A 9,403-nucleotide genomic window follows, 5' to 3' on the forward strand; every position below is an offset into this window, starting at 1 on the left:
TTCTACAGAGGAAAGAAGTGTAAAAAGACCGAGTTTGAAACTCAGACTCAAACCACAAGGTAAAGCAAAAATAAGATATCTCACACACTGGAGAAGCACTTCCATATTAATATCAGGGCCAATGGAAAACTTGGCTCGGTCCTTTGTCATTTTTGCCCCACCTATGGAAAACAGCAGAAAAATGTGGAAACATTGAGTAAGAATGAACTGTTGAGTGTCCTTGTGTTTATGGTTTGGCAAAGAAAAGTGATGCTAAATGAATCCTCTCTCCCCCCCACCCCTTGCTAAATTTTCAATGCTTCCTCCTTTAGTCTTTCTTCCCATTTTTCTGTCTGTCTCTCTTTTGTGTTTATTTATCTCTGCAAATTTATCTTTGCTCTTCTGTCTTGCTTTAGGTTTGTTATGTGTGGAGGTACATATTGGCATATTTCATATCCACAAATATGTTATTTTATTTTAATAGATGAGAGCCAAACATACTTACCTAAAGGTGACTACTTTCTCTCTTTCGCTACTGTTCCTATCAGTCAACAGGCTTTTCTAGTATTCAAAACACACAATATACTTCTCATACATTGTTAATGTTATATTTATTTATTTCATGTATATCTGCCTAGTGTCCTCTAAGGATTTATTATCTATTTCCATTCCAGTAACAGAGCACTGCCCTTTCCCCAGTTTCTACTCCCTCTCCTGTTTCTTTGCTATTAATTCCTTCTAGTTACTTGCTGTCCCTTCAGTGCTGTGCTTTAGCTGTCACTGTCTCTCTCTGCCTCAGGATGCACTGCCACAGTTTTTACCCACTATTTTCTAACCTGCTGATTTTACTGTGGCAGAGGCAGGCAGCCCAGTAGTAATAATGTTTGATTAAAAAGAAATTAAATGAATAAAGAAAATCATGGAACATTTTAAACCCTATGGAATTTGTGGTGTTTCTGCTACTTACATTTTTCCAGAAACCTTGAATATAAGTACTTATCAGCACATAAATTACTATTATAGAAATTTTTGCCAGGAAAGAAAAATACTGTAAGACAATTGAACTACAATTTTTAAATTGAAGAATAGCCTACTAACTTACAGAGTGTGATCATGTCTTTTGCTGGTGTCTATCTGCATTGAGGTCATGAGCCTGTTATTTGAAGATACTGGCATTACTCCTTTGCTTCAAGAAGCAGCATTTGTGATTTCAGTTCTAACAGCCCCTTACCTTCTCTCCACTCATGACTCACAGCTGACTCATTACCTTTAATCATTCTGAAAGCACAGATTTTTTTTTTTCTCTTCTTTTAATCACAGTGCAAAAAAAAATGCTTTCAGGGAGGGTGAGGTGTTATACATTGCAGTAGTGTAGGTATGTATCAACATGCTTATTTTTGGAAAACCTCAAGTACTCCTATCCATCACCACAAACTGGATTTCACAGCGATGTCTAACAGAGAAAAGCTTGATGATCAGGGATCGGTGGGAGAAATGAAAGGGATGCTTCTAAGATTCTGACAGCAAAGTTTTCCACTGAAGGTCAGATCACCTTTGGTTTTATTTTATGTATGACATTTTCCCTGAAATACAGCTGTAAGGGAGGAGTAATATATTCTTGCCTTCATGACCAATAATAAGATATATACTTAAATATATTATTTTCTTTACCAGCAATATTCCGATTATTCATGGGAAAATTTAAGAGTGCCTGATGTCTATGGTTAATTATGCCTGATAATTGGACTGTAGCATGTGTGTAAATGGCCTTATTAATGAAAAACAATCAACAACGGTTTGTGCTACAGAACCAAAATTATTGCTCAGTATTTTTTTCCCCAGGATTTCTCTCTGCAAGAAAGCCCTGTGGTAGCGTTGGAATTTAGTTAGCATAGTCCTGGGTGTTACAGGACCATGGAAACTTGCTGTACACTACTAATGGCTTCCTCTTTGCACCTCTTAATGGAAGCCTGTAATATTTTTCCCCGAGGAATCAACAGGCTCTTAAGATGCTACAAGGAAAATAACTCATTTCTCACTGTGCCTGAGAGACATCTGAGCGTTGGCAGAGGTGGATGTTGTACCATATCAAGCAGCCGAAGGTGAGATGACCGGTCTCCCTTCTCCAGCGTTTCCAGGTGGGGAAGTAGAAGTGGACTTGGGCAGCAAAAGTTGCAGAGTGAGGAAGGAGCACAGGTTACAGCAGACCCTGTTGGGGCAGTGGGAGGTTGTGCCCTGGCAGGGAGGTGCAGTGGGAGGTTGACAGTTGCAAGCTTATCAGGCACAGAAGTGAATAGCACAAAGTACCTCTTACTCAAAATAGAAAGTTAATAAGAACAGATATGACAGAGAAGATGGTCCACAAACAGTTCCTGTGGCTTATTTGTAGGTGGGGGTTATTGTTATTATTCTTTCTTTGGGTTTCTCTCGTCCAGGAAGTTCTCCATCACTATGCCTTGGGTAAGTGCAAAACACATGGGTCTTCTAATACAGAGAAGGCAGTTTTCTACAAATACTTGAATAAGGAAGATGAAAAGGTATGCTGGTGGGTTTGACCATTTGACATGTATTTGCAATACACATCTTTAAGGTCCTGTCAGATTCTATTGCACTTAGATGCAAGATAATGAAAATTGGCGAGATGTAGCACTGGGCATTGAAGCTGGTATAAATGTGTCCACTAAATTGCATAATTTAGTACATTTCCTACTGTAATTTTCTCATTTAACAGGATGAGTATATGGGGTTGTGTGCAATGCTTGTGAATCACCAGCAGAAACTGCTTCTGGTTAGTGAGTGCAGATGTCCAATATTTTAAAAAGATTATTTCTTTTGAATTTTCAGAATGAACAAAAGTTCACATCATAAAGGTTCTAGATAGCATTTCACAAACAATATAGTTGTAGGTGGTGTAACACAGGGTAGTAGCTATGAAGTTAATTTTTAACAGTATGTTGAAGAAGTTATCAAAGATGACTTGCAGTCAGATTCTAGTGGGAAAAAACAGTAATGACCAATGCTACTGTTAGTAAGAGTTAAAAAATATTAATCACTGTATTATTAATATTAGTAAAAGTAACTCAACATTTCAAGTTCAGTTGCTCAGTCTGAGCTCAGTCAAATTTGCCAAAAATGTGCACTGGGATGTTTTTGTTTTTTCTGGAAGATTTTCTGGAACTTATGGAAAATGTAGTTATGTAGTCTAAATATATTCTGTGGAAAATACTCAACTTTAAGACCCATTTTCCTGTTAAGGAGATCTCAGAGCAACAGAATTAATAGTGCCTGAGCCCTCAAGCTTGTCTGGTTAGAAGATATTAGTTTGGTTTCTAAGATGTAGAGATTTATGTCTGAATTCTCACAGAATAGGATATGTAGCTATACTTTTGTGTTTTCCAGAAGGCATAGTCATATTTCTTAACGACTGTCTAGTATTTCTGAGTAACTGCAGTCATAATCTCTATGTTTTTACGTATGCAGCAGATGCCAAGGTTAAAAAGGTGCAAAATAATAACACTACATGGTTTTGTTCTTACATTTGCCTCCTCTGGGGAGCAGCTTCTGATGCTGCTCACTGGAAAAGTGAGCTAAAATTATGTCAAAATATACTTTTCTTTTATGATTTCTCTGTCTTATTTGCTTGTCTGGAGAAAATATGTTAATTTTTTCAGCTATGCATTGGAAGTCCTAACAAATTTTTCCATTTCATCTTTTCATAGTGTGGTCATTGCTTATTTCAAATTTTATTTTCTTTATCCTTATAGCAAGTATAGAATTATAGGCTAGGTAAAATCCTGTACTCTAGATGTCTGAGAAAATCTGACTAATAAAAATCCCATTAATGATTTTTCTGCGCTATGACAATTGCTATTGGAGGCTGCTGCTTTTGACTTTTTCTCACCGGATTCTTTGAAAGGTCTCAGTGTCTTTCCTACAGCTTCTACAGGGAAACTACATGAATGGGGAAAGCCAGGTAGGCTGAGGACCCTAGCATCATCTCCTGTGAATGCATTACCCATGCAAGATTCTTCTAAAAGTCGAGGGATGCTGTGCAGTTTCAATTTGCTTTCTGACTGCTCATTTTACAAAATCTCTGGAGGTGGTCACCGAAGTAAACTGCTTAGACACCATGTGGGAGGACCTGGGGTTTGCTTCAAGACTGTGCTGGATGGGGCTTTGAGCAACCTGGTCTAGTGGGAGGTGTCCCTGCCCATGGCAGTGGGGTTGGAACTCGATGATCTTCAAGGTCCCTTCCAACCCAAACCATTCTATGGTTCTGTGATTCTGTGATTCTATGCTGTTTTATCATGAGCTGATTCCAAGATGAAGATAGTCTCACAGGTAAGGTTTCTGCGCATTAGAGAGGATTAGTGAGAGATCAAAGAGTAACCCCTCCTTTAACAAGAAGCAGCAGGTAAAAAGCAAATGAAAAAGCCCCTTGCTGTGTTCACTGAGAACTAATTCTAGATTATATGTGCTCAGGTGCTGCCATTTCTGGTGGGAAGCAACCCTACGACCTGTAGTGTGTACTCATACTTAGTGGTCTCCAGCATGCACTGGTGTTTGTATCTCTTGGAGGTTCCCATCATCCCAAAGCAAAGCTGAGCTTGAAAAACGTTTTTGTTAGGCAGATGAGACAGAAGCAGCAGCTTGGTCCTATTCCTACACTGTTTCACTAAGAAGAGCCTGATCCTTGGCTGAAATAAATTGGGTAGTTGTGCTGACCTTTGTGTTTGGTTGTTTTTTCTTTTTGGCTCATTGAATTTCCTCACATCCTAAGCTCATTAAACTGTGGCTCAGCCAAATTCCCTGTAAGAAATGGTTTAAAAGGTAAGTGCAGTAGCATGTTGTAAGTTTTGTAGCTTAGGGCAGAATTTTTCATGAAGACTTTTGCGTAAAAATACAAAGGTTCTCTAGACCAGGAGCCACAGACTTGTCATTAGCAGAACCACCCAAATGTCTATGTCTTCAAATGAATGCATGGGTCCAAGAATCTAGACAGAGTGAGAAGACCTCCTAGAGCAATAGGGCTCTAGGCTGGATAGGTAGTTTGCAACTAATTATTCAGCTACTCTTGTCTCTTTGGACCTTCAGCTAGTTGCTTGTAAATAGGCTGGCAACTTTTTGGACATATTTGTTGCTCAAAATAACCCTGAACTGGAACAAGGTTCACAAGCAGAACACAGGGAGTCATGAACATGGGAGCTGTTTGTATTGGATACTGACATCTTGTGGTACAATGTAGTTTGGGGATGGATCCTGATGCACTTTTTGAAAAATTTGCACCACTGAAAATGCTCTACTACTTGATCAAAATGACATTCAACATATCCCATATGATATAAATCTCTTACAGAGGATTATAGAAAAAGTCATTAGGTTTTCTGAAGGTAGAAAGTCTCCCATTCTTAGGTGTGTTCCCAATAATTAGGGTCTACAAACTGTTTTTTAAAGTAGCTTGTTTTACAAAGCAGTATAGCTGGTAGTCATCTCAATATCATGCAGTAGAGCTGACGCAGTAGCTACATAGGGTTTTGCTGCTCTGTTCCAAGCAGTATAAAAAAGAAAGATTCAGAACAATGAAAGATTCCAATAGTCACACAGAAAATGTGCTTTTTTTTCTGAAGGTTTAGGGGTGAGACAAAAAAGAACTGCTTGGTCAGTACAAAAGCTGAAAGATTTCTGTAGCGTGGGCAAATAGCTCTGAAATCATTTTACTCGTAAGCTTTACTTACGCATTTCAAGCAGTGCTGTCATGTTTTGACAGGTCATTCCAAAAGCAATAGTAAAGCTTCATAACAGACTTACTCCAGATGCTATTGAAAACAACAGGAAAAACGAGCATTTGTAAAAGAGCGTAGTAATGTGCAAAGTGGGCTTAAAGAAAAGATAGGCCATTTTTTGTAGTTGAATCAGGACAGAGCAAAAAGCTAACAGGCAAGTGGTTGTTAGCCCAGACGCTCAGTAGGTTTACTCTTGCTTTCATAGTGAAACTATTAGATATTTTTGATCTAATAATAAGGGCTTAAAGAATGAAAAGACGTGCACTGTTTGGCTGGCAGCTGCTGACTTCAACGTGTAGCTTAATGAATTATGCTGTCATGCTGGGATTTGAAGCAGTCCAGTGAGCAAGGCTTCCCTGCTGCCTTTCTCTTTGACTGCATTACACAGCCAGCTCTCTTTTATATTTTGATAGTGACATCTATTGGAGCTTTGAAGAATAATCTCCAGAAAAAAAAAAATCCATATGTATATTAGTAAAAGAAAAATTGTTTGGCAACTAAAAATTTCAGTCAAAACAAAAGCAGATACATACCTGTCATCAAAACACATACAAGAATGAAAATACCAATGCAAAAATGAAAAATATGGCAAAACTTCAAATCAGTCTCAAGAAAAAAAAAATGTACCTTTCTCTCTTTTGATGATGGGTGAGCTTAGAAACTCACTCAGATGTCTGAAGTTTGTTTAGAAGAGACCCATCAACCCAAGTTGCAACCTCAAAGTGAAACAAATGCAGGGTTTGATTGAGTCCCCTATAGATACACACGAGACTTTGACAAGTATTGATAAGACCAAGTCTAACAGCGTGGGTACAGTAGCAGTTAGGCAGTCAGCAAAGACTTGGCAAGCCTTCCTCATAAGCAAATAAAGTCTGTACTGTCAAAGGGACAAAGCCATCCAGATTATTCAGGATGAAATTAGCTCTGTTTTTTTCTAAGCGAGCCATCTTCACACCTCTGGATTATATTGTGAATATGGCTTGTGTCCGTTTAGAATTTACAGCAAGGGTCCTGGACTTGTCCAGAGATGCAAGACTGATATACAATGAATAAGTGTGGCCAATGGATTTACAATACAATAAATTAGCCACTGTATTTACATTTTTTAAATGTGTATGTACTATCAGAAGACTCTTAACATTCAGCCCCTGGTGTCAGCAGCAGGCAGTACTGAGTAACGCTACCTCACAAAATCTCCAGGAGAAATTAGGAGATCTGAAATGCACAAGGAGAATGTGCTGTGGCAAGCATGGTCCCCAGGACAGCCTCTTTCCCTTCTGTTCCTCATTCTCCTGAGGACTCCCAGAGTGCCTTCATGCACACCAGAGAAATGTGCCTTATTTTCCTCAACCCATGTCTCTCCATAACATTTGGCCCATGATGAATATCTTCATATGAAAGTTTTGTGTTTATTTGCTACAGCTTGTGACTTTGGGGACTTTTTCCTGTGTTCTTCTTTTCTACAGGGATATAATAGAGTTCCTTAATATTTTGGATGATGAAAGAAGCAGAAGATTTCATTATTCCCTCAGATTATAGATTTTGGTAGGATTTTATTTTGGTTTGAGTTTTTTTTGCATATGATTTGATTTCAGTTAATTCTGATGTTTAGAGGAAGTTTATTTTCTTAAACAACCAAAGGTTTTAATTACATTTTACTTCTTGGTACTGTTTCACATATCTTAGGATCTGTTTTTTCTCTTATTTATTCTGGTGTATCTTCACCAATAGCAACATGGCTTATACCCTATTGACTCCATTATGATAATAAAAACACAGCTCAGTCGGGGAGCTAGTCAGACAAGGATCTTACCATGAAATGAAGAGATGAAGTATGATCCTAGAATAGCACACATAATTGACTCAAACAATCTGAGTGCAAAAGTACTTGGTAAAGCCTCAAATAACTTGACTATTTTCTGAACTGTATGTTTCACAAATCTCTGCACAAACCCCTTCATATACCATATAAATCAATTATTGTTCTCATATAAATAATATATCCATTTCTCCTGCTACGTGGTGAGAAATGTTCAACTTTTACAGCTAGCATTATGTTCTCCATTCTTATTCAGCATTCACAGAGCCTGAGGGAGAAATAAAATGTTAATGATGTTGTAAAGACACCTTTTATAATAAAAATATATCCAAATTAATCTCACTTTTCATTTATTTAATAGGAATTCTATCACATTATTTGGTGCTTTAAGAGTGTCTGTAAAAGGATAAAATAGGAAAGAATCAAGTAGTTTAGTCAGCGTATTGTGACTTTTCTGCGCAAATATTGCTACATAAGAACAATCCCAGTTTGGTACTGGCTCCATTTGGCTTGTATGAGCAGTTTCAGTGACATTGGTTCAAGTGAGCAAACACTGTAGAGTTGCTTTTCTCCACCTACCTGTGATTTCAGGATCATTGTTTGCTCAAATTAATGTGAGGAGAGAATACTAGAAGCAGCAAATTAAAGCTTTTTTCTCTAGTCTTGAAGATAGATATTAAGGGAGAAATTTATTTAATTGAAATGAGTAAAACTCAGTAAAATCTGTGCAAATAAGATCACAGGAAACAGAGGGTAAGGACACCACAAAGGTCTTTTATATAGGCACCTGGTTCTGGTATGGCCTGGAACTTCTAATATGCCTGACCATCCTCAAGCAGATTCTGTAAAGGTTTTTAGGCCTCTCTGTACTGCTCTTCTATCATACACACTCATCATCATCATCATAAGCTCAGAAAAGCCCCAGCCCGTATTTGCACGATGCTGTGCTAATAATCTTCTTGGAACATTATGTCCTGAGAGCACAGGACAGAGACATCCTGCCTGAGCCTGTCCTGTCTTATTAAAATCCACCTTCATCTCAGCTGTGACAGACTGCAGCTCTGCGCAGGGCCACCTGGATGCTGGATACACCAGTTTCCCCAGCATTCAGGCTGCGGGTTCAGGCACATCACCAGGTCCGTGTCAATGCAAAGCAGTGGAAAGGCACTGCATTGAGGTAATGATCCCTCCCAATGACACCTAAACAGGTCGTACAACCTGAGCTGCAAAGTTGAAAGAATTATTTGTGGGCTGCAGGAGGAACATAAATATGTAGGAAAACTTCTAAGCCTGACTAGATGAATAGTCATGGTGTGAATATACTAGGAGTAAATCTAAAAGGAATGGAAAAAAGAACTCATCAGCAAAGAAAACTTTATGGAAAAATAAATTCAGAAAGCACGGCTACAAATCTAAATGAATGCCTTGTTTCAGTTTCAAATTAAGAGGAAGATATAGAACATGAAAGCAAAATGAGGAAATTTCATGACTTTGAATGTATAAAAAAGAAAATAACTATTGGAAACAAAACTAAGTAAGCTTAATGAGTTCAAGTTTGCGCACCCATTATTCTCTGTTCCAAAATAATGAAGGAATAAAGATGCTTTCATCACTGGAGAACAACAGATACGACACTTCTATTAGATAAAAGGAGAAAATTATTGAAGTAATTTGACTATCATTAGTCTGCCCTCAATAGAATTCAAAAGTTTTTAAAAAATAAAAGAAAGAAAAATTAAAAATGTAAGGGTATACAGGAAACATAATAAAATGCAGCATGGGTTAACCAAAATAAAGTCATGCCAGTTAAATTGCTCCATTT

This window comes from Numenius arquata, chromosome 7 (assembly GCF_964106895.1).
Source record: "Numenius arquata chromosome 7, bNumArq3.hap1.1, whole genome shotgun sequence".
Lineage (NCBI taxonomy): Eukaryota > Metazoa > Chordata > Aves > Charadriiformes > Scolopacidae > Numenius > Numenius arquata.